The sequence below is a fragment of the Pleurodeles waltl genome, chromosome 12 (assembly GCF_031143425.1).
Source record: "Pleurodeles waltl isolate 20211129_DDA chromosome 12, aPleWal1.hap1.20221129, whole genome shotgun sequence".
In the NCBI taxonomy this organism is placed as follows: domain Eukaryota; kingdom Metazoa; phylum Chordata; class Amphibia; order Caudata; family Salamandridae; genus Pleurodeles; species Pleurodeles waltl.
The window spans coordinates 672,039,909-672,048,393 of NC_090451.1; positions in this window are offsets into that span (position 1 = coordinate 672,039,909).

The following is an 8,485-nucleotide window of genomic DNA, read 5'->3' on the forward strand; positions in this document are numbered from 1 at the left end:
GAGTTGTAGGAATTATTTTTATTCTTCCTTACAGTCTTTATCTCTCGCTTAATTCCTTTCACCTTTCGTTTATATAGTTCTATGTTGTGGCATTACTATTTAGTGAGAGATTTTGTGCATTGATATTTGTTTGCATTATTAACAATAAGCAAAATGTAGTTTTACACTCAATTACATTCGTACAAATGGTATAATACTATTGCTCTTGAAACACATTTCCTATGACATGCAGAAGTGTGTTTTCCTGATTGTTGGTAACAAGGCCTCAATCTGGGCCCAGCAGACATATTTTAAAAAATAGATGTCCCCATTAGGTTCCCTGTGCACATCTCACAGTTTTTTTTATTATGTTTGCCAAACAAAGTCAAAATGAATCATGTACAGTTCCATTGTCACTGTTCACACTGTTTTTCATGAACTTTCACCGGCTTAGTCCCAAAACTGTAGCTACATTTCAAGGTCCTTCAGTTAGCTCAGTGTACCCTATTCATTCATAACGCTTTCCTGTTGTTCATGTATCAAGATTTTTCCACCATACTGGATGGCATCAGCATAGTGTGCTGAATCAATATTCATATAGCGGGATAGTGCTTAGGTGGTGATGCAATATGAAGTTTAATAAAACTGTGTTCAGATTTGCCAATGAAAGGATGCATTTGCTCACGCCTCGGTGATTCTGCAGTTTTGGTGGTTTCATATACAAAAATAATATATAAAAACCCTAGATTTTGGTGGGAAGCGAGGATGCTTTCCTGAAGACCTAAATGCTGCTAGAGATGCTGCCTGTTTCTCTATACATTTTGCTGCCTACTTGCAACTCAGAATAATTAACATTTTGTATTTCTCAGTAATGTTGTAATTACTGAGAGCCTTCATGACACTGACTTTGGACCACACCTTTGAATTTTTTCTAATAAATCTTTTAAACTATTTCGCTGATCTAGAAATCACTTATTGAGTGGGCCCTTTTTCCTAAAGGACTGCATTTCTAATTTTTTATATAGTGGGAGGGGCCTTGCCTTGGGTCTCATTGCCTCACGAGACAGAGGTTTAACACTGTCTCCGATTTATCAGATTGTGGGCATCCTTTTGAGGTAAATTAAGGGGTGTCATATGTGGTGTTACCAGCGCCCACAATTTTTCCTTCTAAATATTATTATTATTGACCTAGACAAAGATCAATATAGAAATAATATATGTCCACATGAGTTCCAAACTCTCAGGGTCACTCGATGCGGAAGTCTGAGCTGAGCATTGGTCACCCAAAATACTGCAAACACAAAACCCCAGAATTTCATTAAAGGGCACTCTCAGACCACTACTAGGAATACACAACTAAATTCTATTGTAGTCACGGATCCCCCTGACGTGTTTTGAACATAGCCTTAATCACAGGTCAGTGGGTGTGCACCTACACCCGTAGTGAAATGCATTTAGTAAGCATAAACAAAGGGTTAAACTGCACTGGAGTTGTGCTATGCATGGCAATACAAGCACACCTTAAAGGGACGATTCCAACTTCAAAACTATATACAGGAGTGAAGTTTACATATGGATTACACAAGTATATAGCACTTTGGAGTCTTCAATACAGTGGAAAGCAGAAGGACACCTCCAATGCAGATCCACAGTGAACAAAGTAATGAATCAGTTTATTAGTCAGTTAAGCCACAAACAATTAAAACAAACATACAAAACACATTGTTTCATGATAAAAATATCAGATATAAGATCAGCCTAAATTAATCTAATAAATGCAGATCTTACCTGAGAATTAAAAAAAAAAAAAATTGTGGTTCAGAACAAAGAAACAGGACCAGAGGTCCCAATACTTCATTTTACACAAATAGCATCTGTAAGATATTTTACATAAAAACGATGTTGACATTAATAAAATCATAATATTTTTAACCCATGCAAAAGACGCAAATGATGCTAATTAAGTACCTCAGTCATATGAGACAGTGGCCAATAAATAATAATATAGTACTATGCAGCTCAGCCTGAGAGGATGGAAAACTAAGAGAGCATTTGTGACCCTAGCAGCCACTTAGGCTTATCATGCACTGCCCTGAGCTAACGTCAATTGTACAACATTTCAATCTAACGACTGTTGGCTAAGGGTAATAGTGAGGTGCTGACTTATACCCACTCTGATGGGATAGGAGCCTAGGGTACATCCAGGATCCTAGCAGCCCATCAGATGCATGTGCCTGTAATGCATCTTATCAAAGCACCCAATTGCCATCTCAGTTCCCCCGCTTAATGTCTTTACGAGGACTTAATGAGCGACTTAAATATTTCTAGGAAATGAGTCAATCTAATGTTTAACACTGTGATCTTTGGATCTAGGGACTCCAACAAAGCTGTGCGACACATCCGGATCCCTAAGTTATTCAATTCGTTTTTCAACAATCCTCTTCGTTGAGTGGCTAAGGCAGGTACATATAATGAGCTGTAATGTTTCGTATATCCGATGACATTAGTGGCATTTCTTATCCGTGGAGGAGTCGTCTTGCCCTCGTACTGGGAAAAGATCTAACAGGCATAGCCCCCAGTTTCAGCACCAAAAATCTCTGTTTTATTTTCCTCTGGTTCCTTCTTGGCTTTGAAGAGAGGTGATTGTTTCACATCGGTGTATGATTTCAAGACTAGCCACCCATGGGATTGCTTTGCCACCTGTTGTTTATTGGCTGCCCTGCTTTGCAACTTAACAGATTTATTCAATGCCTTTTTAAAAGCTGTAACATAAGTACCACTGTTCCATAGGTTACCCAGCTCAAGAAACTCAATGCTTTTTTCCAAATTATTTTTATACTCTGTGTTCCCTCGTTTCAAATTAATTTCTGTCCAGAGTAAGTTGGCTAGCCTCAGGGGCAGTCCTTGGCTATAGCAATTCTTAAACGCTACTGTCCTGGCAAATTACAGTTTCATTAGTGAGAACTCCAGCCTCACCGGAGCTGGTGATGCCCAACTGGGCAGCCGAAATACTTGTTTATATGATCTCACTAAGAGTTTATCCAGGAGTGCGGCCTTAGCTCCTAACACTACTTCCACTCCATAGGACAACATTGGTAACAGTTTAGCCTTTATTACCTCAACTGAAGGTTTCATGTTATGGCCATACATGAACTTAGTGAGTGATGAAAAAGCATAATTAAGTGTCTGGACCCTTCCCTTGATCGCCTCTCTTTGGGGTGCAAACAAAGCACATGCACCTATTATTAGCCACGAATATTTATATTTGTGACTCTTCGATTTTATTTCTACTAAGGCTCCCCATGCGTTTGCTTGACAGCCAGCGATTCAGGGGAACCACTTTTGTTTTCTTCCTATTTATTTCCAGCTTATTGTCCAATCCATATGCTCCTAAAACAGCTCAATAATCTCTGTATATCTATTCTTGTTTTGCTGAGGAGGAACCGATCGTCTGAATACATACTATTTCACAGAGAACGACCGCCCAGACTCGGGGCATGGGAGTTGTGAGCATCCAATTCTGCAGAAAGATCTGAGATGTATATCTGTGTATAATAGTCTAATTGCACTCAAACGGTTTGGCGGCACTCCCCATTTTTGTAATTTGGCCCAAAGTCTATTGCGGGGAACGCAATCAAAAGCCACCTTAAAATCAACAAAACACATGAAGAGTGGTACATTTAAGGCTTTTGCTCTACTAAGTGGCGAACAGTTCTGAGGGAAGGGAGCAAAGATAACACAGGTGGAGGTGTACAGCATCCTATTCTCTTCACCAGTGTAGTGAAGTCTCCAAAGCAGAGCAGTGAGAACATTACTAGAAAAAAGAACAACCCCACCAGAGTTCTTCCCTCCAACATTCTGCTTTGCGATTGAAAAATTAGTTCCTCACACTAACATTTCTAGGATACCATTCCAAGAGGAGGGAACCGAGCAGCTTGGGAAAGGAAGGTCAGCAGGACAAACAGGATTATTACAACACTCACAAAGAACCTGGAACTCAAGCAAAGCGGATGGTTTGGATCTCACTTTTGTACACATTTTCCATACTGTCTCATTCTTCAGAACCACTTTAGGTTGTTTGCTTTCAAATGCAATTTCCAAGCAGCTCTCCAGGCACTGAGTTTGTGTAAAGTGAAGTTTCTCAAAGCAAGGAGCAGTGGGTCTAACCCAAAGCATGAAGTACTCAAAATGGCTAAATTAAAAGGGACCTTTCTGCACCTGGCTGCCATCAGGCTTCTTGAAGCAGTATTCATGGGCAGAAAGAAGGGTATGTTACCTTACACCATTGCTTTGATATGTGTATTTTGTCTTGTTGGAGAGTTGACATCCATCACAGGTTAACTACAAAATTCACTCTTTGTTCCATCTTGAATTACCAATTTCTGTGCTCAGCATTATACCAGAATACTGTGTATTTGGAAAATTCTACATAACTTATTCCTACTCTATACCTAATCTATGAGTCTTTGAGTTTCTTTTAGAAGAGACAGTGAAGGTTCAAGCAATTGTTTTGTTTACAGATGATCTGGACCAACAAAGGCTTTCCAGTTACCTGTTTTTCCAAGAACTGATCACAGGAGCCTCCCTCTGACATGGGGATGAGTTGCTGCAAGCCCCAGTATCCAGTTAAACATATTGGATATGAACACGGTAACCATAGCTATTTCTTTGTGTATCGATAAACCATATTTACAAAAAATGTGATATCTGCTGAATAGACGGATGTTTCTAAAGTTTAACAAATACAAATCTCCTGTGCAGGGTGATGACATTTCACTACATAACCGATATTGACATTGATGGGCAACCATGTCCCAATCGGTAATCAGCGCAACCGACAGCGCAGCTGATTCCAGTTTCAAAGCTTAATGAATAGTAGTTCTGGCATTATAAGAGTGGTAAGCTGGAACCTCGCAGGCTATCCTGCCAGGCAGAATTCAGTGCTTGGCTCTCCTTAATAGAAAGCTTTGATATGGTCTTGTTGCAGAAGACCTGGGAAACGACTGATGTCCATCACAAAGGATACAGTTACGACTCCGTTGCTGCTCAACCCTCAGGATTAGGCAGCGCTCAAGGGGGGGGATCATGAATTTGGGTGAAGCTCTCATTTGACTGTGATGCAATCATTGATCCCGCAGAAACCCATGTGATTCCGGCCTTAGTGATCAAACGTTGTAATAAGTTTCAATTATGTCTGTTTATTTTTTTGCAAATGAAAACTTTTTATTCAAAAATTTTTAATTTTAAATATTTGTTTGAAGTAGTAGACATGGTCAGTAAGCAATGCAGTGATTGTAATGTGTAAATGTCATTTTATGTGGGGACTTTAATTCTGTACTAAACGTTCACACTCTTGACCTCAGAGGCACACTGCTTGGTAACTTGATCTTTGAGGGAGTCTTAGGGCCTGATTTATAGTTTAGCAAGGGGTTACTCCGTGAGGGATATCCAATCCACTGTATTATGATTTCCACAGGCTATAATGAATCGTAATAGGGCAGATGGGTAACCATCACATGGGTGATGGAGTAATCCCCTCCACCAAACACTAAATCAGGCCCTAAATTACCTCCCATGATTTGCACCCCCCTCAAAAGCTTGCCGTCCCCCATTTTTTGGTTGTAGGTGTTCCAGTGTTATAGATATCTTCCTGACTAGATATCTAATTAGCTTCTCCTCAAATTACAAGACTATCAGCATGTGTACTGGAAACCATCACCTACTCACCTTGCCGCTTGATGGCCCTGTATCACATTATTCCTGAAGCTTAGTGCCAACTTGTGCATGTGAACCCAAATCAGCAACCTGTGCTTGGACTGGAAACTACCCAATCAGGACATTTTTCTAGAAAAACTAAGGGGAGCTCTATAGCGCCTTTATCACCTGCCTTACAGACGAGGGAGACACTGAGGTCAAAACTGAGCTCTTTGCTAAAATATGCACAATCGTAAGAAAAGTGCCTATGAAGCCAGCCCATCACTTTAATTCCCGACTTTAACCCTAAATGGTCTGATTCAGCTTGCTCCTCGGTAAATCAAAATCTGGGGCTTGCACTGGGTGCGAAACCAAGGGACAAGAAGAGGTTAAGTAGCTGTCGGGCCCTTAACAAACACACCTTAAAGCAAAGAAAGAGCGAGATCAGAACACAGAACCCCGAGGTTTTAATGGAGGCCATCAAAAGGAAAGATCCTAAAACATATTGGCTTACAATTAGTCGCTTAGAAGACACCACCAGTGAAAAGACGTCACTGAGCTCAACTATCGCTGCAGCTGAAAAGTTTAAGCACTTTTCAAATGTTTATTGCCTTAATCGTAGAGAGGATTCACACACGTACCAGGAGGCAGCCGGAGACTTAAGTGCCAGCTTACTGTTTGACCTGAAGAAAGTGGTGACTGTGCAACCCTCACCCTCCCCCCTCATTCCAACCAACAACAAAGGCCACAGGCCAGATGGAGTCCCACATGATCTCCTCAAATGCAACCAGATAATTGGAGACCTTTGTTAACTGATATCTTCAACTGATTGAGTTATTCATCCTTACCTTCTCCATGGTCTTCTTCCCTATTCGTATCTATTTTTAAGAAGGGAGATTAATTGGATACTCTGTGCTATCAACCGATCTCCCTGATTGACTCTACTGTGAAGTTTCGGGAACAGTGATTTTTAATCAGATCTGAACATGGGTCAACAATCAAAGTATGCTAAGCTTTTGCCAGTATGGTTTCAGGTAGCACCTTGGTGCAGTGGAGCAGAGACTTAACCTCAAACTAATCATAGGTAAATACCTAGCGGCTAGACACAGCCTGCTGTACTTGGCCTTCGTGGGCCAGTCTAGCACCTTTGACTGTTGCCATGAATGGCACATGAGGCTGGCGATATGCAAACGTTGAGCCAGATTGAAGAACATAGTTTTTGCCACAGACTCCTATCTCAAGCCCTCAGTTGTCCTAATTTTGTCTGCCAGCAGAACTCACTTATCTTAAGGACTGCATTAAAATCTCCCCGTTGATATTATGGCTGTCAATCTGGTGCAATTCGCAGGGAACTGTTAACCAACAGGTGATTTCAGATGGCCTCCGCTGTGATCTTGGCAGATCCCAAAACGCTTTCCCATACGGACACCCTCTCCCAAATCCAATGTGAGAAGTTGGCAGTTTTTTTCAACTTTAAAGTTATGCTCAATTGAAAATCAATCATGAGAATGTAACTCATACATTAAAACAAAGAACAATTGTTCTTGCTCCAAATTCTCCCCAAGAGAATACTAATGTTACTCCTCCACTATCCTCCCAAAGGTTTCTCATTGATGCTTGGACTCCTTTAGACGTGGACATGTTTGTGTCCATTTTACATTCTAATAAATCCATTTCTCCGGAAGGCCCTCTGCCTCCTGCTAAGCTAAAACTATTGGATCCTAGTATTCTATAAATTATCTTGGATGCCTTAAATGCTTCTTTGCGGGAACGTCTCTTACAATCTAAGTGGAAACACAATATGGTGCTCCCACTGTCAAGGAAAACCCATGCAGACCTCACTATGTGCTCTAAATATCAACCTATTTCATTGTTATCTTCCTCTTCCAAAATTTTGGAAGAGCATGTGAATGCACAATTTACGGCTTTTGTATTAAACCCCTCACAGTCAGATTTTCGTAGGGATCACAGTACAGAGTCTACCATACTAGGAGTATCAGAAGATTTGAGGCAATGGATGGATGCCGGTGAACCGGTGGCTCTGGTGCTGCTCAGCCTGAGTGCAGCATTTGACGCCGTCTGACACACTATTCTGCTGCAGATTATAGAGTATTTTAGGCTCAGCATTAGCATGGCTTAGCTCATTTTTACAAGGACGCTCATTCCTGGTTTTCTCTTCAGATGCCAAATCTAAAGTTTAAGTTTTATCTTCCAGTGTCCAACAAGTTTAATCTGAGCCCACTCCTCTTCAATCTCTACGTCCGCCCGCTAGTAGAAGTAGTGGAGAGCTGTGGTCTGTCATTATTCAGTTATGCTGATGACACTCAGATTATCTTTTCATTGTCTCCTTCACAATCAAAGCTTCCTTCCAATCTCTCTATGGGCCTAAGCAGAATTGCTCATTGGATGAACACAAATATGATAAAGCTTAATGGAGACAAGATGGAAGTTATGCTCTTAGGTAAACATCACTCTCTATGGGAACCCCAACATTGGACTCATCTCTTGGGCCTCTTCCTGATCTCACCTTGCAAGTTAAAAACGTAGGTTTTTTTCTGGATAGCACTTCGTCTATGCGACCTCAAGTTACCTCCACTTATTTTTTGGGGTGCTCAAATGGCAAATGAAAATCTTCAGAATGCGCTCTTTTACTGATTTAAGAACTGTGGTTTTGGCACTGGTACTACCCGCTTAGACTACCGTAATGTTCTGTATCTAGGCATGAATATGACTTTGATGTGCCGCCTTCAGCTGGTACAGAATCTGGCCACAGGGCTACTTTTCTGACTACCAAAGTGTGCTTCTGTTGTCC